Genomic DNA, 24,225 nt, shown 5'->3' with positions numbered 1-24,225 from the left:
CCAGCTCCACTGGGCCTCTGCCAGCCTCAGTATGAGCACAGCATCTTCAAGCACATTTTGTATGCGTCAAAGCTCTGCTGTGTCCAATGACCCTGGCCGCTGACAGAAGCCATTGCATTCAGTCACATGGACACCACCTCAAAGGGGGCCTTATTCTCTAGTTGGACAGCACCTGCATTCTCTGGCACCAAGTGAAAAGGGGTTGGGGGCCATTTTAACATGATTGACATACTAATTTCCTGTTACAAAAAAACTAAGTTGCACAATACTGCACAAATATTGCACATAATGTTTCTATAATCAGCAAATGTACAGAGTGGCTTCACAGAGGCCTAAAACTTGATGCCCAATAGGACCCCAATGACGGCAGAAAACGGAGGTCCTCAAAAAGCCATTGAATACGCTGCATCTATCAGGGATCAGTAAGAGCTGGAGTAGCCTAACAGATCATTATAATCATTTATTCCATTGATGTGTAAATAACATTTTCCACAACATGTCATACCCATGCTTATAGACTGGGTCACTTTTTCAGAGCTAGTAAACACAGCAATCTTGTGTGTTCTTTTCCCCAAGATTTTTCTATTTTGTTCATCAGAGCACCTAGCAGCAGATTTGTAGGAGAAAAACATGAACTGGCCAAAGAACGGATCACTGACCTTCGTCATCAATTACCAAGAGATTCTTTTTTTGGCACAAAACGTAACATGTTTGTGGAAGCAAGGAGGGGAGAACAAATGGAACCCAGTATGCTGAACTCACTCACTCTTTGTCATAAAGTATAGAGTGATGTAGGCCTATTTAAGGGTTTGCAGTTTGCACTGCAGTTAATACTGACACCTGATCCTTGCGACCATCACCTTTATAATCCGACACCTCCTCTGGGTCAGCTCCATAGGGCATCTCTGAGCCACATATACATACTGTAGGTCAGATACAAACTGCAATAGTAAATGAAGCCTACACAAAACATTCTATACGTCATCCACGTCTGTTATCCACACAGGCACTTGAACCTACACAAATCCATAATATAAAGCTGATCCTCGCAACTCTATTGTCCCTTGGATCTTGTAACGCAGGCCCATAACCACACCTTGCTGTCACATTCTTGTCTTTACCTGCATGCAGCAGGTGCTGTTGGAGATTTGCTCATGTTTGTTTTTAATGACAGTTTTTAGTTATTGTACCTTCTTACATTAAAAACGGTGGGGAGTGTATTTATTCTCAGATTTCTGTCTGCCTCAGTGCATCTGGTAATAATGAGAAATTTAACAGAATCATGGTTCATTTGAAAGTGGAGTTAAACACAGACATCAATCAAATACATGCCATTTCCCATCTCACAAAACAAGGTGAAAATAATATTACAAACATAATAAGAAGGCTCTGTCACTTATCACAGAAAATATTTGCAGTCAGTCTACCTAGCCCGCTCTAAAATGAGACTTGTGAATCGCAGTATGAATAATGGGATACTTTCCCTATGTACTCAGTGTATAATTAGGATGAACACAATTTGAGTTCATTCACTGACCACTTAAATTGAATAATGCATGCTTGATATGGCAGTCTGCAAGGAGCAACTAGGCATGACTCCAAATGAGAGAAAGACAGTGGCAGCATTCATTATGTTCAAACTTTGGGAGAGGAGAACCGGGGCAAAGAGGAGCAGAAGAATACTATCTGCATGACTAATGCCAATAATGGCATGGTACAATATCAATATATGGTGCTGTATGATGGATACCAGAGGAGAGAGCATGATCATTTCTTCAACAAACACATCTATCCACTGTAACTAGGCTATAGGTCTTATGTCACCTCTAAAATGTGCTGATGAAAACTATAGGTTATTGCAATCCACTGTTTGATTCCTATAAGCAAAGGCAAGACCACAGAAATGTGTAGGAAAATGTTTCTCGCACAAAAGTAGTCTAGGAGATAGCCTTACTGTACAAAAACAATTGTATTAACAATATATGTATATACAGTTGCCCAACTGTCACCTGTAGAGACGGTCATCACTAGTTAACATAGCCACAAAGTCCTGAACCCCCCTATTTCTACAATGTATATTCTAAAAACCCTAACCTTAACCATACTGCTAACCTTATGCCTAACCCTAACCTTAAATTAAGACCAAAAAGCACATTTTGGTTTTCTTGAATTTTTACGATATTGACCATTTGGACTTTGTGGCTGTGGTATCTAGTGGAAACCGTATAAGACAGTGAGACAATAAACAAATCAAGCAAAGACATGCTAATGAAGCTGTTATAGTTCAATAAAAACTAAATAGGCTCAATGTATCAATGTAGCCTATCAATATGATGTGTAACGAGGTTCTGTATAGACATAAAAAATCCATGTACAAGAACACAAAAACTTAACTGGCTAAATACAGGTGAGATGTCAACTCAGCCTACTATTCGATTGAAGACAGTTGGCCTAGTTATGTTTTATGACGTAACTCACATGACAAAAACATTATCTAGAAACGTATGGGAATAAATTTACCTTAGCGAAAGCACCTGATATCATAAAGCTGACAAGACAGAGCGGAAAGTGTGGGCTCGTGTACTGATTCTCCTCACTCGTAGATCAGCCAAGTCCTATCTTCAGCACCACGGAAAAGCCGTCCGCCTATTTCTTAAATAATAGGCTTTTCCGACTAAACAAACCCGAGACAAATGTTAGCCTACTGTCTCTACAAGTTAGATGTCTCGTGGTCGAGTCCTGGTTGCAATAGACCTGGTTAGAGCTTCGTCGAGTAGAACTAATGTGAAAAGATGAAGCGATGGACGTTTCGCCAATCAGACAGCAGCAGTGTTGCGCTCCATTCTTGTGTCTTGCGCTTGAGTTTTGCATCCCGGGAAGTCTCCAAGGAGAGGTACCTCTTCTTTCCTCCAGGCAACCGCTGCAATAATCGTAATGTCGTTGAACAAATGACGAATAAACAACATTACATCTTGTATTTTCAATGCAAAATGTATTTTCATCTTTTGGATTTGAAGCGAGACAAAATCTGAAAATAACTACAGTAGCATACAGTCACCGAACCAGCCCTTATTATAGAATAAACTCAGTAACTGGGAGCGGTTGTTTCCAGTTTACCTGAACATGAGTCGATGCCTCCAATGCCAGTGAATCACTGTATATAATCCAATTTTATCTGTCTAGCGCGAAGTGTCAGGTGTCCGCCCATGCTCTTAACCGCAGGTCTCGTGCGAAGTGAAATAATGCCGGCTACCACGCGACAGAGACAGGTGCGACAGAATAGTTTGGAAGTAAAACATTTTTTTTATATGGTGCTTGCACTGTATGTTTAGGACTACGCATTGTAATCGTTTTTTACATTAAAATGTATGTTTAATCAGTCTGGAATGGATAGAGACATGCTTCACTCTACTGTAGCCTAACTCACATATAGTCCAATAGAGAAAGTGGTCATAAAAGCCATAAGGGAAGTTGTATGGTTCTGAATGGAGACTTTGGCCCCACACCAAAAAGTGTATCAGCCCAGCCAGCTTTGCTGAAAATGTGATTATGTTGTCTCTAGGTGTCCATCATGGACCTCATCCCAGACAGGCACAAGACAAATGGTTTCAGCTATCAGGGGGACAGATGAGCTGACGTTTATTGATATATTGCCCTCCATGAATGATGTGATGTGAGAAGGGCACACTTTATTCAATAATGACCTCAAGACAATAACATTTTCTCTTATAATGTCCTATGCATCAATGGATGGCTTCCTGCCTGCTCATCTCATCTGCAATGTTGTGTGTGTGTGAGTGTGTGTGTGTGTGTGTGTGTGTGTGTGTGTGTGTGTGTGTGTGTGTGTGTGTGTGTGTGTGTGTGTGTGTGTGTGTGAGAGAGAGAGAGAGGATACTTTTTAAAGAAATATTACAAATGCTGTATGACATGGAATGCATATACTGTATATACTGTACAGTAACCTTGCTTTACCTTAACTCATGCATATACAATAACTTACTCTGTATTCAGCCGCATGCCTGGCATAGATTCAAGACTCAAGGGCCCCCATGTACGGTCCTGTCAGTGGGGTGCGATCAAAGTGGAGGCCTTCATCTGTAACCCCTGCCATGGAGCCCATGTAGAACAATGGAGTACCCACATCCATACCCACACATGCAGTCAGAGCCGGCACTAGCCCTCTGGGGGCCCTAAACTAAATTTTGTTGCCATCCCCAGTTGCCTTTCCCTATCTTAGGCCATCCACAATAGACTGTCCAACTCACCCTCTATTTAAAAAGTGCACATGGCATGGCCCATGAGCTAGGAGAGCTAGTAGAACCTGCACAGTATTGTATGCAGAGCATGCTCTCCATTCTCAAACCAAAGACATTTGTACCTTCATTCTCTCAAAGGGACATACTGACAGAGAAAAAAAGGTTTAATCAGAAAATGGAAAGGAAAGCCCTGCAGGGTGAAAATCAAAAGCCACTGGATCTACATAATTCATTTCCAGGCTACTTCATGAAGCTCGGCTGGCAGAAGGGGGTTTTCTACCTGTTTTTAGTGCAGCTTCCAGAATGTAAACAATCCTGATAGTGTGGGCACTAGCTAAAGGGGGAAACCATCCTTATTAATAGGACCTTCACAGGCAGTATGGTTTGCAGTGTCACCTGCCAAAAGAAACAGGCACCTGATTAATCATTAATCCGCACACTAGAGAAAAATAAAAAAAATCTGTGTTTTGCTGTCATCGAGGAGAAACAGTATGATGTGAATTCACAGCAAAGTATCACAATATCTGTCATCTAGTATAGCTAAGTACATCTAGTATGACTATTGTGTGTCACTGAATCAGATGAAATCCAATCAAAATTATTTTCCTTGAATGAGCCAGGAAATGAGAATGAGTTAAATAAACACCACTTTATAATTTTATTGTTCATGTATCTTGTACGTTGTGTAAAGGAAAACTATATCAAGGCTGAATCTCAGGGTGTGGTAGAAACCATGCAGAGATTATAAATAGAGCTGAGATCTTCATCCTTACAAGAGCAGCACACCCCCCTCTGCTGGTTCAAGACAGCAAGCAAACTCACACAGCTTTGTTGGCAGATTCCACAGTTTATTATGCCCAAGAAAAGTGATCCAAAGCCATCGTTTTGGCCAAACTAACAGTCTACTCTAAACCATGCCATCTAGTCCACTGTACCACAAGCACATATCAGTGTGTGTGTGTGTGTGTGTGTGTGTGTGTGTGTGTGTGTGTGTGTGTGTGTGTATGTGTATGTGTGTGTGTGTGTGTGTGTGTGTGTGTGTGTGTGTGTGTGTGTGTGTGTGTGTGTGTGTGTGTGTGTGTGTGTGTGTGTGTGTGTGATCACAAAGGAGACTACGGATCGCTTACTGGGGATATCAGCAGCACATCAGCACACTAATGATAATACCAATAATGGCCCGTTTTCACAATCAATGAGTCAGGTTAGAGAAATACATTGATGAACAGATCTGGTCTGTGTTCTACGTTTTCAAACAGACAAGAAGCTTCTCTCAATATCTTATCTCAAAGTCCATAGGATCATTGCACAGCACCTCAGTGGAGAGTCCTTGTCTGCTTTAGCGCGTGTTAATGAACATGCAGTCTGCTGTTCAACTTGATTCTGATGGATGCTGGCATTTACTGTAGGAGCCTTGACACAATCCCCTGACCAAGAGACAGATAAGACCTTTATGGTGCGTTTATCAATACGCTCCTCTCTGCTCATCACTCCTCCTACCGAGGCGTCTGGTATCAGTCAAAATCAATACTGTTAGGTCTGGGAGGAAGTGGGGAGGGCTTTTTAAATGATGACTGCCACTGCCAATACAATACAGTTCTTGTCATGGCTGCAAATATTATACATTTTCCTAACCTTGAACTTATTAAGTGTTCAAATAGTTGTTGTAATTTGAGGAGAGATAATTTACTTAAGCTACACGAATGTAGCAGGTCAGGGGTTGTGGGTTGGTCATAGTGTACTCTAATATACTCTACTATATACTGTACTTTACTCTACTGGACTGTACTGTGTACTGTACTGTACTCTATGTCTATGCGGCGACACAAATGTGACATTGTAGTGAAGACAAAAACAAGTAGATTGTCCACATGAAACTACTGTACATAAAAATGTATGAACCTATTAAACTTAGTTTTAAATAATGACTGCCACTACACTCTACTGTGCTCTACCGTATACTGTACTGGACTATACTGTAGTTTATACTGTACTCTACTGCACTGTAGTACTCTACTGTACTGTAGTCTACTTTACTCTACTATATTTTACTGTCCTCTACTGTACTATACTCTACTGTATACTGTACTGTACTTTACTCTACTTTACTGTTGTAACAGTTTTCTTGTGGTGAAGGAGAGGCGGACCAAAATGCAACGTGGTGGTTATTCATGTTTAATTTATAAAGACACTATACATGAATAAACTAACAAAACAATAAACGTGCGAAAACCTAAACAGCCCTATCTGGTGCAAACACAGAGACAGGAACAATCACCCACCAAAACCCAACACCAAACAGGCTACCTAAATATGGTTTCCAATCAGAGACAATGACTAACACCTGCCTCTGATTGAGAACCATATCAGGCCAGACATAGAAATAGACAAACAAGACATCCAACATAGAATGCCCACTCAGATCACACCCTGACCAAACAAAACATAGAAACATACAAAGCAAACTATGGTCAGGGTGTGACAACTGTACTCTATGTCTATGCAGTGACACAAATGTGACATTGTAGTGAAGACATAACCTCTGAAAAAAAAATAGTATCCCTCAGAGATTGTCCACATGAAACTACTTTACATAAAAACATGTTTTCAGAGGATTCAAGCTGTGGTTTCACTTATCAAGCCAGAGTTAACCTGTTTCCCAATCATTTTTACAAGTTCAGTATTAATTAATCTGTGACAGAACCGCTGGCCCTGGCTCAGGATCTAATATCACCTTACATAATCCTGCTCTAACTTATTACTGACTCAGCTACGGCATAACTCTTCGCTGTAAATTATCTCCGCTGACCCAGCCGTCCTCCGATTGATTATGATAAATTGGGATGAGCAACAGTTTAATGAATAACACTGGCAAGAGTAAATCCAACATTTTACATCTGAGTGGTCTGACACAGTATATATTTCTGGGGTATTGACATCTACACCAGACACATTAGAAATAGGGGTGTTTGCATCTTCAATGTCACCTGGGGTCACAGCCCTCAGCTTGCTCCACTGAGTGGTTTGTATCTGTAACAACATCACAGCTCAGGGCGGTAAAATTAGAATTATGGATAAGTGTATCCTGTGGAGCTGAAGCACCCTGGAAATAGGCCTGCAGCAGAGATGACGCAAACCTAAATATTTAGCTAGCTACAGTATAGTGCTTTAAGTCCTTGTTTTTCATACAGGATATTTAGAATCATTTAGTTAATTATCAAAACTGTTTTATCTGCTCAGTTCTTTAATGATATACATGAATTCTGAATCGCCATCATGTTTCTGCAAATTCTAATTGCCTACCCTTACGCCAAATCCTGACTCTGTTATCAGCATGACGCAACAGGAAGTGGGATTCCACTCTTCAATTGTCCAGTGTTTGCGATCGCGTTCCCCCTGAAACTGCTTCTTTTTGTTTTTAGCTGATAAGAGTGGAACCCGGTGTGGTCGTCTGCTGTAATAGCCCATCTGTGACAAGGACCGACGAGTTGTGCCTTCTGAGATGCCGTTCTGCACACCACTGTTGTACTGCGCTGTTATTTGTCTCTTTTTGGCCCGCCTGTTAGCTTTCACGATTCTTGCCATTCTCCTTCGACCTCTCTCATCAACTTAACTTTTGTTCGCTCACAGGACTACCACTGACTGGATGTTTTTTGTTTGTTGCACCATTCTCGATAAACTCTAGACCACACCGGCCTCCTGGGCATAAAAGACCAGGAGGCCGGGCATTTCTGAGGTACTGGAGCCACACTCAAAATTGCTCAGGTCACTCGTTTTGCCCCTTCTAACGTTCAATCGAACAGTAACTGAATGCCTCGGTGCCTGTCTGCCTGCTTTATATAGCAAGTCACGGCCACTGCTGATTGGCCACTGAGTGTATATTTAAGCAATAAGGCTTGAATGGGGTGGTATATGGCCAATATACCACAGCTAAGGGCTGTATCCAGGCACCCCGCACAGCCCTTAGCCGTGGTATATTGGCCATATACTACAAACCCCTAAGGTGCCTTATTGCTATTATAAACTTGCTATCAACGTAATTAGAGCAGTAAAAATAAAATGTTTTTGTCATACCTGTGGTATACGGTTTGATGTATCACAGCTGTCACCCAAGCAGCATTCAGGGCTCAAACCACCCAGTTTAGAATAATGCAATTTGTGTGACATTGCTCCAGTCTGTGAAGTACTGTACATAGGGTCAACCACAACAACTGAATCTACTGCTTTCTCTGTATTACAAGGCTTCTCCTGAACCATCCAAATATGCTGCTGCACTCTTATGAAGATGAATGTATCTGTGTAGCGGCTCATTTGAGATTTCCAGTGAGGGCACACCACACAGTGCTACTAGCGGTGCAGGAGTCAGGTCCTGATCAATAGATGTGGGGGCAGACATGGCAGAGCCGAGCAGAGTGTGGGCTAACCAATCCCCTGGCTGAGTGCTCCAGTGCTCTGCAGTCTGGAGAAGAGAGGCGATAGTGAGGGCTGAGGGCATGTGGAGGCTGGGGAAGAATTAGATACACCTGACTGACTCACAATATTGGGTGGACAACCTCTAGCTAGGGTATCATCACTAGCTGCTATGTCAGGGGAGTAGAAGGATGAATTCAATTAAGTTTAATTAACTGAACTTCATGTGACGACGTTAGAGTGAAAATGTAATATTTCCTGTGTCAACTGTAATATAATTGTTTTTGTTAGTCTTCTTGGGCTGGTTTCCCAGACCCAGAGTACATGTAGTCCAGGACTAAGATCTTTTTTCAATGAAAAGTCTGCATTGAGAATTCATGTTAGTCCAGGACTAGTCTTATTCTTGGGAAGTCTGAGAAACAAAAATGTATGTATTGTTTTGTAGTGGCCTCTAAAAGAATGAAAAGTAGCAACAGTTGATGTGGCGATTGGTATCTGGTTCAGATAGTGCACCTTGCTTAGGAGTAGGCAGTCTGGTCTGCTTTAGATGGCTTAATTTGGCTCAGAAGGATTCATGTTTGTGTCAGGGCCATAGGATGATCTGTCTCTCTGGCTGAGAGGGAGAAGTTTAAAGTGATGAGTTGTGATTTCACTTGTCCTCCAGCCATATATTTAGCTCCAATATCTGCCGGGGTCGGCAAGGTGCGAGGCAACCAATTTTCTATAGTTCCAGATCAGGACACACAGTGAAAATGAACATTAAATATTGATTTCAGGTTATATCACTTACTGAAATACCCTTCGAGTTATGTATCTTTGGTCACTTATACTTTAGTTGACTTCAGATACAAGTCAGAGTTGTTAAAAGTTAAGACACTACTTCTTAAGACTACTGTCTATTGTACTTTTTGACTACAATGGGGGTCTGGTTGTACCATAACATTGGCCATTGATAGAAGTTAGGCCTATGCAGTCAGAAATGAACAGGGTGTTTGTTATTGCCGTTTCCTACAAAGTCTGGTGTTTGAAGTCAGGAAAGATAGTTTGATGAGAGATTCTTCCATTGAAGAGGTGGAATGGTGCAGTTCATTGCCTTCATCTGACCTAATGATGATGACTGTTAATACTAATACACAATTTCCACTGAGGGTGGATTGAAATTAGTGGATTAAATCTTTAGGTTTTCAATCTATTTCCCATCTTATTTCATACACTGATGCACATCGTAATAATGTAACATTGTATAATTGCCTAAAATTAACCGTGGAGATTATGATTCAAATCCTCCCAACAGAACATCAAAATTCAAATTTTGAAGCATGCAGCAGTGTTTCCAATGATGTTAAAAATCCCTCAAGATCCAACCATAATTCATTATCCATGGCAGAAATAACTGCAAAAGTTAAGTAGGCATGTGTAGCAAATAGTTAATAACAGACTTCATACCACAAAACAACAACACACAATAGGGTCTCATCAAAATATGTGGAAATACCACAGTGAATGAGAAACAGCTGAAAGACTCTGGGTTGAATGGAATTTTAAAATCCCAGTGTAGTTTAGGATTTTTAGCGGGACAGAGGATTATTATTATTATTTTTTAATTTTTTATTTTTTACCAAAGACAAGGACTGTACTCTCATACCTAATGGGGTGTACAGCCTACAACCGGAACTCTGCCTTGATTTGAAATACATTATCAACACTTTAGAAATAAATCAATTCCAACTGAAATTTAATGTTTAAGCGTCAGTATCAAAGGAGTCCTGGAGACATTTCAAAGCCAAGGCAGCAGAGAGCCCCCCCCCCTCTATCTGTAACTGCTAGTGGACTACTAGGCTCATCTCTGGTGGGTGTGTATCTGTGTGGAGGCGGCTGGTGGAGCAACACGTGTTTGGTGCCAAGGGGAAGACTTTCATACCGCACTGCAGCAGCCGCCGCCAGTGCTGCTTCTCCCTGCCTGCTACAGATCTGGGTGTTGCATCTGTAGAATATCACCTTATATCACATTCCCTCTGATCAGGGGAAACTAACCCCCTGGGGAGGGATGGTGTGGGATTTAAAGGGGTGCACAGAGTTTACATAACAGAGCTATTGAGAGTTTAGAAAGTGTTAATCAGTTTAACTGTGTTTGATTTGTTTTTGTAAGCCTAATATGTGGTATATAAATGCAGTAGAGGCGAGTGGGGTAAGTTGAGACATTTTACATTCAGCATCCCTCCGTAATGGGAAATATAGTATTCTTTCTAACAAAGATATCTACATATATTTCAGGATGTTGTGTATCCTTGGAGATAATCAGAATTCATGTAAACATTACAGTTTTGAAAACATAGCTTGTCCAAAAAAAGTGGACAGAGTAAGTTAAGCCGCCTATACATTTCTGTACTGAATTAAATATTACCACTACCTTTTAAAACCTTATTTCCCAAACACAATTTCAACACAATCACAATATTTTTTTGTCTTTTGATCATTTGAAGCATTTTTTATTTTTATTTTTATTTCACCTTTATTTAACCAGGTAGGCAAGTTGAGAACCAGTTTTCATTTACAACTGCGACCTGGCCAAGATAAAGCATAGCAGTGTGAACAGACAACAACACAGAGTTACACATGAAGTAAACAATAAACAAGCCAATAACACAGTAGAAAAAAAGAAAAAAAGAGTCTATATACATTGTGTGCAAAAGGCATGAGGAGGTAGGCGAATAATTACAATTTAGCAGATTAACACTGGAGTGATAAATGATCAGATGGTCATGTGCAGGTAGAGGTACTGGTGTGCAAAAGAGCAGAAAAGTAAATAAATAAAATAAACAATTCAACCAGGCCCCCAGTGTTCGGTCTGGAGCGTGAAGTGACTAGCTCTGCTGGGCAGTTCCTGCGTAGCAACATAGCGGTGCCAAAAGCCCTTGTCTGCTCTAGAAAGCCTATGTAAATTACGATCGCCAGACCAGCCAAACAAAACATTTTAGACTGACGTTTTGGGCTCTAAAATAGTTTATTATGATCAAGTTCAATTTAGTTATTTTAATGTTCGCTACAAATTGAGATATTTAATTAAATAGTGATACATTCTGACTACTATATTTGTCATCACACAGGACCATGTGCTGACACAGACCAATCACAGGCTGGCTGGCTATAAGGAGGCCTCTGTTTGACTCTCTCAGGCAGGATGAAAATGACTACATTGACCATGATTCTTTGCTAGTTACAGGCCACTTTCACCATGATCCTTAGTAATTTGATGGTGCCATTCAGCCCCATTCAGCAATATGGCACTCTTCAAATTAAAAAAATTCAGACTTCATGCTCCGTTGGGAGTTTTGTATAGGAATAGGTGAATGACATCAGCACTATCAGTATTTACTGGTTTTAATGTCTATGATTTTAACACAGGCTTAACACCTCACAAACACTTTGTACCTTTTGAAACATGTTTAACATAGGTCAGTCCCTGTTGTTACCTCATATCCCAGCAATAATGCCTTGGATTACACCTGGGAAGAAAACACTTTACTTTGCTCAACTTGCCATTAGCTCCACCATTGGCTCAATTTACCTCAAGGCAAACATTTAGACTATATTACCCAAGACAGTTATATGGATGCACTTTCATGCTATGTTTAGGACCTCATATTTGAGCTTATAGAGACCCAACTGACTTATAGAACAAACTTAAAATTATCTACTTTGGTTTAGATACAAGTATGATGAAACCTCTAACACAATAAATTAATTTGACTTGGTGAAAAATCTGTTTTTTTGGACCTAACTTTCTTACCACTTTTTCCATGTGGGTTCTTTCTTCAGAGACTCAATGAAAGACTCCAGACTCAAATTATGCATTTTGTGTAGGGTTTCCTAGAAACAAGGGTCGCTCAACTTACCCCTTTGGCTCAATTTACTCCTCTGACTCATGGTCCATGTGAATACATCCAGTCCTCTCTCCACCTCTATTAGTTTTTTCCAGCATGCCACATCAGAAAGTACTCTGAAAGATGCATTGAATGAAGCTCTCCCTATAGTACCTGTGTTATGCTATGGTTAGGCTTTCATACCAACTAACTTTCACAGTCTTACTTCAGAATTAGACATTCATCCATGTTTTTCAAACGTCAAATTCTGAAGTTGTTAAGGTTAAGTTTAGGCATTAACTACACAATCTTAAGGTTAGGCACTAACTCCGAATGGTTAAGGGTTACGGTTTGGGAAAGGCTTAAAACAAAAATCTCAAAAACAACTTTCTGCCGCTGGATTTGAACTTGCAACCTTTGGCCTTTTGGAATCAGAGGCAGATGCTTACGAACATCCAACATCCTCATCCAGAACACCCGGTTCAGCAAAAGTGAAACCTACTTGAAGGTAACAACGCTCACTGTTTCCCCTAGTGGTCGGTTTCCACTTCATCTCCTGACGTCCTCAGACATGGATGAACGTCAAATACTGACTTGTTTCACGGGTGACCTGCCTGTTCATACAGTACTACTGTATATGGACTTGCTATGTGTGGTATTGGTCTGGGGTTAGTGAGGGTTATACTGGGGCGTCAGAGAAAGAACATCCGATCCATGATGATGAAAAAGCCCACAGAATCCACGGAGGCACCACGTGAAGTGATGTTAAAAGCACCACTGGGCTGCTTTAAAGCACTCAGGCCTGTTCCTTTCTCTTTCTAAGAGCACCATTTCAATGTTCTGTCTAATGCACTCTGGGGCTCAAGCTGATGTCTGGAGCAAGCCACCACCAATACCATTGTGCAAGTGGAGGCTGCTGAGGGGAGGATGGCTCATAATAATGGCTGGAACAGAGCAAATGGAATGGAATCAAACACATGGAAACCATGTGTTTATGTATTTGATACCATTCCACATATTCCACTCCAGCAGTTACCACGAGCCTGTCCTCCCCAATTAAGATGCCACCAACCTCATGTGCACTGTGCCTTTTCCAGGGATCCCACAGTGCCTCACAACAAGACATCCATCCATCTGGAGCTCATGATTCATCGCTACTGAACTATAAGGAATCTGCAATATCATTTGGAGTATATCAACTTTTGACATCACTGAGACCAACCAAGACAAAAAAGGCAACAAAAAAATACATAAAAGAGGAGGTCACCAAAAGAGTAAAACTACAGAGAATTTGTTTAACAAAGGCTTTATCAAATACTTTTTCACCATGAGCGGTCCCTGAACTCTTGGAAATCCTTGTTCTGTTATTCTTTTTTGTTAGTGCAGTCACTACTAATGAGTTTTTTTACAAAACAGTTTTTTCTTTCCCTACTGTAAGTGGCCATTCTCTCCTGGTCACAGCTCATAAATAGTCTCATGCATACAATATGATCTTGTGATAAGGCCAGAATGTGCAAATTCTTCATTAGTGAACCAGCGTGGCTCAGGCATTTTTCTACAAGCATACAGTTCCTTCAGAAAGTATTCATACCCCTTGACTTATTCCACATGTTGTGTTACAGCCTAAATTCAAAATGGATTACGTTTTTTTTTACCCATCTACACACAATACCCCATTATAACAAAGTGAACGTATTTTTTTGCAAATTTTTGCTAAAATATCTCATAATATCTTACATAAGTATTCACACCACTGAGTCAATACCTTGTAGAGGCACCTTTGGCAGCGATTACAGATGTGAGTCTTTCTGGCTCAGTCTCTAAGAGCTTTCTTCACCTGGATTGGACAACATTTGCCCATTTTTCTTTTCAAAGTTCATCAAGCTCTGTCAAATTGGTTGTTGATCATGGCTAGACCACCATTTTCAGGTCTTGCCAAAGATTTTCAAATAGATTTGAGTCAAAACTGTAACTTGGCCACTCAGGAACATTCACTATCTTCTTGGTAAGCAATTCCAGGGTAGATTTGGCCTTGTGTTTTAGGTTATTGTCCTGCTGGAAGGTGAATTAAACTCTCAGTGTCTGGGGGAAAGCAGATTGAACCAGGTTTTCTCTAGGATTTTGCCTGTGCTTAGCTCCATTCTGTTTATTTTTTTATCCTGAAAAACTCCCCAGTTCTTAACAATTACAAGCATACCCATAACATGATGCAGCCACCACTATGCTTGAAAAAATGGAGAATGGTACACAGTAATATGTTGTATTGGATTTGCCCCAAACATAACACTTTGAATTCTGGACAAAAAGTTAATTGCTTACTTTAGTGCCTTGTTGCAAACAGGATGCATGATTTGGAATATTTTATTCTGTACAAGCTTCCTTCTTTTCACTCTGTCAATCAGGTTATTATTGTGGAGTAACTACAATGTTGTTGATCCATCCTCAGTTTTCTCCTGAAAAGTCACTGCTCGACTGAGAGACCTTACAGATGTGTGGGGTACAGAGATAAGGTAGTCATTCAAAAATCATGTTAAACACCATTATTGCACACAAAGTCCATGCAATTTATTATGTGACTTTCCATAACAAAGTGTTTGAATACTTATTGACTAAAGACAATTCAGCTTTTTATTTTTTATTCATTTGTAAAAGAACATTTAAAAACATATTTCCACTTTGACATGATTGGGTATTGTGTGTAGGCCAGAGCCAAAGAATCCAAATGTATTCCATTTTAAATTCAGGCTGTAATACAACTAAATGTGGAATAAGTCAAGGAGGCAAGTCCTCTAAGTCAAGTCCTCTGTATGAGGAGCTTGGTTAGTTGCAGGGTATAGAGGGCCTGCTGGTCAACATTTAGAAATGAGATTAGCAGAATAGTTATCACCAGTGCATTGAATGGATCAGGGAAATGGTGTAAATAGGAATTAAATGTATGAACATGGTTTTAAGTGCACATTAAGCCATTTAGTTGCACTTAACAGTAGATTTATGCAACCTTCATCTTCAATGTTGGTTGGCCGAGTTAATTACCTGATTAAACCTCTTCGCCATATAAATTAATAAGCCATAACTGTACACTATACTAATACTGTAGCTACACCACAGCTCAATTACACATTTAAGTTGTGATACTGAACACAAGTTTTATTATATCTGTAGACAAAATTCATAGGGATCAAACATATATTTGCTTAGCCATTGTATGGATTGTCAATATGGCTCTGGAAATAACAGTCAGGTCAGTATACTGTAATCTTTAAACTCACATGTTTATGTCAACTCCACACGTCCACAGTCTAGAGTAGGATAGCAGGTTTCACAAGATGTCTTTTTGGCAGGAGTAAGTCTGTGAATTGTATCTGTATTTGAGTTATTTTTGTTTTGTTTTAACCCTAATTTTGTGGTAGTCGATAGTTTGTTAATAGTTTCAGCATCTGCAGGCAACAATCCCAAAAAAGTGGTGCCAATTTCTTTCCCATCCATGTCCAAGTTATGCACATTTAGAGGCACACAATGTCACGGATAACACTTTCAGCCTGCTAAATATTGCGACAGAGAAATGGTTCCCTAATAAGGCAGGGTTCCCCAACTGACGAGTGATTTTATTTGGCCCCCAGTTTTCTGAACATAAAAAATGTACAAAGTTGTATTTTATTTTATTATTTGTATTGTTGGACATATAATACTTTAAATAATACTTTAAAAACCCCAGAAAATCAGTTCCAAGTGATTTTAATTTGGGATATTTTTCAAAAGTATTCCCTCACACAATAGAGAGATATACACTAAGTGTACAAAACATTAGGAACACCTGCTCTTTTCATGACATAGACTGACCAGGTGATTTCAGTTGAAAGCTAAGATCCCTTATTGATGTCACCTGTTAAATCCACTTCATTCGGTGTAGATGAAGGGGAGTAGACAGATTAAAGAAGGATTGTTAAACCTTGAAACAATTGAGACATGGATTGTGTATGTGTCCCATTCAGAGAGTGAATTGGCAAGACAAAAGATTTAAGTACCTTTGAATGAGGTATGGTAGTGGGTGCCGGTGCACCGATTTGAGTGTGTCAAGAACTGCAACGCTGCTGGGGTTTTCATGCTCAACAGTTTCCCATGTGTATCAAGAATGGTCCACCACCCAAAGTACATCCGGCCAACTTGACACAACTGTGGGAAGCATTGGAGTCAACATGGGCCAGCATCACTGAGGAACGCTTTCGACACTGTAGTCCATGCCACAACGAATTGAGGCTGTTCTGAGGGCAAAGGGGGGTTCAACTCAATATTAAGACGGTGTTTCTAATGTTTTGTACAATCAGTGTATGTGATCATATACAAATGTAAGCAAGGTTTGAAATTATTATGTTTTAGTCAAATATTATATCGGTTTGGGATTCTTGCGGTCAATTTACAGTTTACAAATCATTTATTAATTATGCTCCGGTCCCCTGACCATCCGTTCAAGAAAAATCAGCCCATGGCTGAATCTAGTTCATGATCCCTGCTCTAAGGCAATATCTTCTCCCCCTTGATAACTAATCTGTCATGAAATATTCAACTGATCCAGATAAATCTAAACATTACTGAGTTTGCGGGTTCCTGCCTGGCCCTTAAGATAAGGCAAGGGACTAAATGCTTTTTGTACTAGCGGGCATTCTGTTGTGTTCACTCTGCATCACCAGGCCAGCCACCAGCCTACTTGCCCTCATTCTATTAGTTGCCCTCCCTAGAGGCAGAGCGGAATAGCCCTTGTCCAATCATTCATCAACGTGTCCTCTAAGTGTGGGCGGCTGGGTGCAGGAAAGCGCTATGGGCAGGGATCCTATCTATTTATCTCCTCCAGTAGTGAGTTAAAGTGGAGCTTTAAGAGGAACTGCACCCACTGATTTGGCCTCGTTTTTTGGCTTGCTCCTCAAGAAATGCTGGCGGCCATGACAGAACCCAAACGTGAGTTGCCTTGGGGGTGTGGTTTGATGTGGGTGTTTCTTGGGTGTGTCCTTGCCACCACCAAGACACACCCTTCTGTCAGAACATTGCCCACAGCTGTTTCCCCCACTCAATCACAACAAACAACCATTCTGCAGGGTGATTTCAATAACTACAGGCAGATGGTATGGTGAGATGTCGGATGAAGCTTTGAATAGGTCATTAGCCTGCAGAGTAATATGAGAAGAATGCAATTGCTGAATTTATGTAGATATTCTAAACTAAATGTTTCGATAACTTTCAAATGTAGTAACAGGTCCATGTAGAATATACCACCGTTTACATAATACAATTAAAGCAGTGTTTTACTAATATAGCAATGTGCACCTTTCATCTTCCATTGACATCCACAGCCGATACAGATACTGTTCCTATCAGCATTTTGTCTGGTGGTAATGGGGCTACATTGGAAAACATGTCATGGTGGTCAAACCTTCCTGTGTGGTGTCCCTTACGAAAGTATTCACCCCCCTTTGGCATTTTTCCTATTTTGTTGCCTTACAACCTGGAATTTAAATTATTTTTTATTTTTTGGGGGGGGGGGGTTTGTATCATTTGATTTACACAACATGCCTACCACTTTGAAGATTTTATTGTGAAACAAACAAGAAAAAAGACAAAAACAGAAAACTTGAGAGTGCATAACTATTCACCCCCCCAAAGTCAATACTTTAAAGAGACACATTTTGCAACACTGGAATTTTTGCCCATTCTTCAGGGCAAAACTGCTCCAGCTTCTTCAAGTTGGATAGGTTCCGCTGGTATACAGCAATCTTTAAGTCATACCACAGATTCTCAATTGGATTGAGGTCTGGTCTTTGATTAGGCCATTCCAAGATATTTAAATGTTTCCTCTTAAACCACTTGAGTGTTGCTTTAGCAGTATGCTTAGTGTCATTGTCCTGCTGGAAGGTGAACCTCCATCCCAGTCTCAAATATCTAGAAGACTGAAACAGGTTTCCCTCATGAATTTTCCTATATATAGCGCCATCCATCATTCATTCAGTTCTGACCAGTTTCCCAGTCCCTGCCGATGAAATACTTCCCCACAGCATGGTGCTGCCACCACCATGCTTCACTGTGGGGATGGTGTTCTCGGGGTGATGCGAGGTGTTGGGTTTCCATCAGACATAGCATTTTCCATAATGGTCAAAAAGCTCAATTTTAATCTCATCTGACCAGAGTACCTTCTTCCATATGTTTGGGGAGTCTCCCACATGCCTTTTGGCGAACACTAAATGTGTTTGCTTATTTCTATCTTCAAGCAATGGCTTTTTTCTGGCCACTCTTCCATAAACTCTGGGAGAGTGTGGTGCTGACTCACCTGGGGTAACTGAGGAGTGCCCTCTCGACGCCTGCCCTCTCGACTCCCAGATGAACTCCTCCAGCACCAACCTGAAGTGTGCCCACTCCGGCCACAACTGGTACAGGAGGAGCCTCCTCTTCCGATCTCCCTAGATGCAGCCCCTCCTAGCTCCATCGGGATAGGAGCGGGAGAGTCAGGAGGTGGAACTAACAGGACCCTTTAAGAACGTCCGCGAGCAGCTAGTAGATGGTCTAACCGGATCGACAGGTCTATCAGTTCATCCAGGCTGAGCGTAGTGTCCCGACAAGCCAGCTCCCTGCGGACGTCCTCTCTCAGGCTACACCTGTAATGGTCTATCAGGGCCCTGTCGTTCCACCCTGCTCCAGCGGCCAAGGTCCGGAAGTCCTGCGCGCTCCTCGTCCCCTGCCGGAGATGGAACAACCTCTCACCCGCTGCTCGGCCCTCCGGAGGGTGTTCGAACACGGCCCGGAAACGGCGGGTGAACTCCGGGTAGTCGCCCCTCGCTGAGTCAGGCCCGTTCCAGACAGCATTGGCCCAATCCAGGGCTCTACCCGTAAGGCAAGAGACGAGGACACTCACGCTCTCCTCGTCCGAGGGAGCCGGCCGAACGGTGGCCAGGTAGAGATCTAGTTGTAGCAGAAATCCCTGGCACCCCGCCGCCGCTCCTTCGTACTCCCTCGGAGGCATAATGCGCTGGTACCGGATCCCGCTGGGGGAGATGGTAGAGTTGCTGGTGGGAGGGTAGGTGGGGTAGTAGGGAGACCACTCCTCTCCCAATGGTCCATCCTCTCCATCATTTGATCCATCGCTGATCCGATGAGATGGAGGATGGACGTGTGATGAAGGACTCTCTGCTCCATCGTGGGGAGAGGGGTGGTCGCTGCTCCTTGCTGACTCCATAATATGGTGCGGGCTTCTGTAACGCTCAATGAGTGAATGGGTGTGGAGTCAGGCGCAGAGAGCAAAGGATGCGGGAAAAAACACGCTTTAATGTCCAAAAGATCACAGGAACAAAATAGTATACCCAACACAGGTGTAACTATAAAACAAAATAATACCCTTATGTGGAATACTAGGACAGCGAGAAAACCCAACAAAACACTAACACCTCTCACAAATACAGAAGAACAAGCCCGCACAAACAGAAGCGGGCTAAACGAACTAAAATAACACCACCCTAACAACCAAACAATGAACAGGTGAAACCAATTAGACAAAACCAAACGAACACGGAACAAAGGATCGGTGGCAGCTAGTAGACCGGCGACGACGACCGCCGAGCGCCACCCAACAAGAAGGGGAGCCACATTCGGTAATATTCGTGACAAGGACAAACATGTCCTGTTTCTATAGAGGAAGCCTAGCTTGATTTTTTGCCATTTACAAAGTTCGTCAACATGCATTTTAAAAGACAGTTTATCGTTCAACCATATCCCCAAGTATTTATATGCAGAGACCTGATTAATTCGAGAGCCATCAAAGCTTTTAAGCACGAGTGTATTTTTAACCAACTTTTTGAATCTATTAAAAATCATAAAATGTGTTTTCTTTGCATTTAAAACAAGTTTCATTTATATAAAAGACCTTGTAATATCTCAAAATCTGTCTCCAATAGTGATAATGCTTGGTCAGCCGTTGAAGCGATAGAGTACATGACAGTGTCATCAGAATATAAATGATTTTTACACTTTCTTATCTCATCACCTATATTGTTTATGTAGCGAGTAAACAGTATGGACCAAGTATAGAACCTTGTGGGACCTCTTTAACCAACTCCAATGGCTCCGACTGGATGCCGTCAACACTAACAGCCTGCCTTCTATCCTTCAGATAGTCATGAAACCAACGACAGACATCCGATCCCAATCCTATTAACGACAGCTTACCCAAAAGTATTGCATGGTCTACAGTGTCAAAAGCTTTAGACAAATCTATGAACAAGGCGGCACAGTACTTTCTCTTATCTAGGGCATTAGTAATATAATTTACAACACGTACAGTGGCTGTAGTGGTACTGAATTACATAACAACATAGGAAAAACACCAAGGGGGATGAATACTTTTTCAAGGCAACAGGAATTCTCTGATCCTGGTGCAGAATACACAATGTTTCTATCTCCCCATATTGACTGATACCATTCAATTCAATCATTAAAAAAAGACAATACAAGTAAAATTTGTGTCTAGTAACATTTTAATGCTGAGTGCCAGGTCATTCAGAGACATCCGTATCAAGCCTGTCTGTCAGTCTGGACTTCATCACATCCTCTTGCAAGTCTCCATGTGCTGGTTCCATATGTGAACATATACACACATAGTCGTTGTTCTATTACCAATAGTGGTTAGTATAGGTCACATCAGATTTATTGTCCAGGGCGTAACCTAGCCTGGTGCAACCAACCTGATCGCTGTGTTCATCTATCTATTTCACTTCAGATATCAAATGTGAAGTGAAATAGAATGGTGAACACAACGATCAGGCTTGTTCCACCAGGCTAGGTTACGCCCTGGACATTAAATGCATCTAAGAAGTAGAAAATAAGAAACAACAAATAATGTCAGTTTGTATAAATTATGTTTCACAATTGGGTCAAAGTAATGAATTGGGTTACCTTCTGTATCTGTACAAATGATGAGCCTGTGAAAGCTGTTGCCGCCGACATGTGCAGGTTGCTGGCCAGATACTTGATATGTGCAGGTTGCTTGGCCAGTTGACTTTTCCATTCATAGTGTAGGTCATGTCTGCATGATTCTGATGAGGGCCTCCCTTGCTAGTCTTCTTTATGCTGCATGTTCGGCTGCAAACTGGACATCTCTCGAATAACTGCAGCAAGCAATCTTATGGGGTGGTGTTGACTGGGAGGGCCTGTGAATGGGGGGATATAATAGACAGCCAAGTGGGAAATTGCATTTTGTTCTAAAGAAAGGACACAGCTTTTTGCTAATGCACTTCACAACCAAAATTACTCTACTAGTTGCAGTTGCTTGGCTGGAGCATTAGCCGACCATTTTATCAAGTAGCAGGCTATTTATTAACACAACTTTTCACATTTCACATAGCACACATTACCTGTCATTGTTGATGAAGCCGTCTGTGATGGTGTATCCCTGGCAACAACGGAGGAGGTACTTGTGTCGCATGACACACTTTGACACACTTTCTTCTGAGGTCTTGCCTGACAAGCTGTGAAAATAGGTAGGTCCCGGCATCCATTCATGAACAGGGAATCAGTCTGGCCCAACTGGGCATCAGTCTGGCCCAACTGGGCACTTTGTCTTACAGAAAAACAGGGTCAACGATTGTCATCATTCCTCAATTATAAACATAGCTATAGAATATAACGTAATCTTGTGTGGAAGCTAATCCTATGCTTTACAGATGTAGACTGGCTCGCTCCAGATTGGATTAGATTCAGGCCACTACAGTGTATGCAACCAACTGTGATATGTTTTGCTATGGCCCTGGGTTGGTTTGAGTGTGTTGCTGCTAGTTAGTACACTGTTGTAGTCAGATATGAGTTAGCTAGTACCACCATTGCTGCATCCATTACAGTTACTAGCAAAGTTAGTCCAAATAGCTAGCAATGCTAATGTTCTGAGGTTTCTAAAACTGTTAACTTCTAGTGACTCCCCATCCCGCATGAGGGAGCGTAATCATCGACTGACACTAATTAGCGTAACACAACGGAGAATGTCTCCGTTCTGGAGGCTGCTTCCATGTTGTTCTCTGACGTAGCCAGTGGGTAGCGTTAACTATACATTTCTAGTACTAGGGTTGATCCAGCTAATTAGAAGAATGTGTAAGCAGAATGTGTAAGAAACTGGTTGAAATGAATCAGACGGAGGCCCAGCTACGATAGCCAGAAAATGTATTCCCGAGAGCGTTAGTCTGTTGTACAAAACAATTCATTTTATACTGGCTTCTCACGCACACACATTCACACAAACATATGCACACACATTCACACTAACATTAGCACAACATGTCCTGCTACCCAGCCGACAAAGATTAGGGGAATCCGTGAGACTCCCTCCCTCAAGATAGGGAGACCGAGACCCTAGGAAGTACTCTCAGGGGCCCCAGCCAAGGTCGGCACCGAATCTTGCCCAGACAGTCTGTTGTTAAGATACCATTATAGACATATTGTACAGACTATGGTTACACATAATTCTAATCAATTTCATACAATTATATGGCTTCAGGGTGGAATATTCTAGTCATTCATATAAATTCCATCAACAGTACCCTAACATTTGAACTACGGTTTACATTTATGATAATCCAGCCAATCTCAATTGATTGGATATCATCATCTCATGCAATTTAACATGTTAAATTGTCGAACATACCTTTTCAGGTTTCTTCCAAGTAAATGAGACATTTTAAACGTTCCCATATTAACCTAGATGAACCACCTTCTCAGGTTAATTAAAGTTTAATTCCCAGTTTAATATCCAGGTAGGATTCATCATTATCATTGATTAATCTATTTGCTTTTGCAAAATTAATTCACGTCCAACTCCGACATTACTGATGCAGTACTTATGGTTCATTGACGTCTATAAATAGATTAAAATCATATTTGCAGGTTCCAACGAATTCCAACACCAAACTTTTTTTTTAATGATTTTTTTCTCTACATTTTTCAAATAATGTGCAAGCTATCAGAGGAAGATGGTCACCACTCCTCTGCTAATTAGTGAACCTCCACCCATAAAAGGATTGATTGCCTATCTTACAACTCAGAGAGCTTGCAAGCACAGCTATTGAGGCATCAAAATCCCGCAACGCTAAGAGCCCTGACCACTCGGTTTTGAAGTTTGACCAGGAGCACTCACTCCAGTTAGAGGGTGCATTATCAGGTATTGGAGCGTTGAGAGATGACGTACAACAACTGTTTCTACCATGAAACCACAAATCCAATAACCACGCGATCGAAATACTGTAACTGTAAAGTACGTTGCCATCGAAACAACTACCGCTACAATCAACCTGTTCGCTACATTCCTGCACCCAACCCACACAAAGTGTCAGAGCACAAGGGTAACAAAGGGTTAAAGGACGATGAAAACATAAACCAATGTTCTCTACAAGTTCCACTACTTGAAGAACTAAAGCGAAAAAAAATTGACAAAAGGGTAAAATATAAGTCACAAGGACTAGACTGGGAATTGCCGGACACCAGGTCCTCATGAATTAATACCCTTAGCAAGTACGTTAAAAATTGAATTTCTCCCACTCTCACTCGAGACCCTATCCCGGGCAAGCTTGATCAATATGCCAGAACACTCACTCAAGAGCTCTTATGAGCCCCTCCTTTAGAGTTGAATCCTCAAAACAGGTTCTAAATACTGTTGACATCTAGTGGAAGCCTTGGGT

The 24,225-nt window shown here is 41.3% G+C and overlaps 1 protein-coding gene across 1 annotated transcript in view; it reads right to left on the bottom strand.

Moving 5' to 3' along the window:
- The window catches only part of LOC112249323 (carbohydrate sulfotransferase 8-like), a 224,704-nt gene extending 221,752 nt beyond the window's left edge, over positions 1-2,952 (bottom strand). The window contains exon 1 of the mRNA XM_024419166.2: positions 2,521-2,952. The gene's annotated coding sequence lies outside the window, so the exon portion shown is untranslated. The remainder of the gene's footprint in view (positions 1-2,520) is intronic.
- Between the last annotated feature and the right edge of the window lie 21,273 nt (positions 2,953-24,225).

Source organism: Oncorhynchus tshawytscha, linkage group LG04 (assembly GCF_018296145.1).
Source record: "Oncorhynchus tshawytscha isolate Ot180627B linkage group LG04, Otsh_v2.0, whole genome shotgun sequence".
Lineage (NCBI taxonomy): Eukaryota > Metazoa > Chordata > Actinopteri > Salmoniformes > Salmonidae > Oncorhynchus > Oncorhynchus tshawytscha.
Note: the sequence above shows the minus strand (reverse complement) of the source record. Positions and strands in the feature narration are given on the sequence as shown.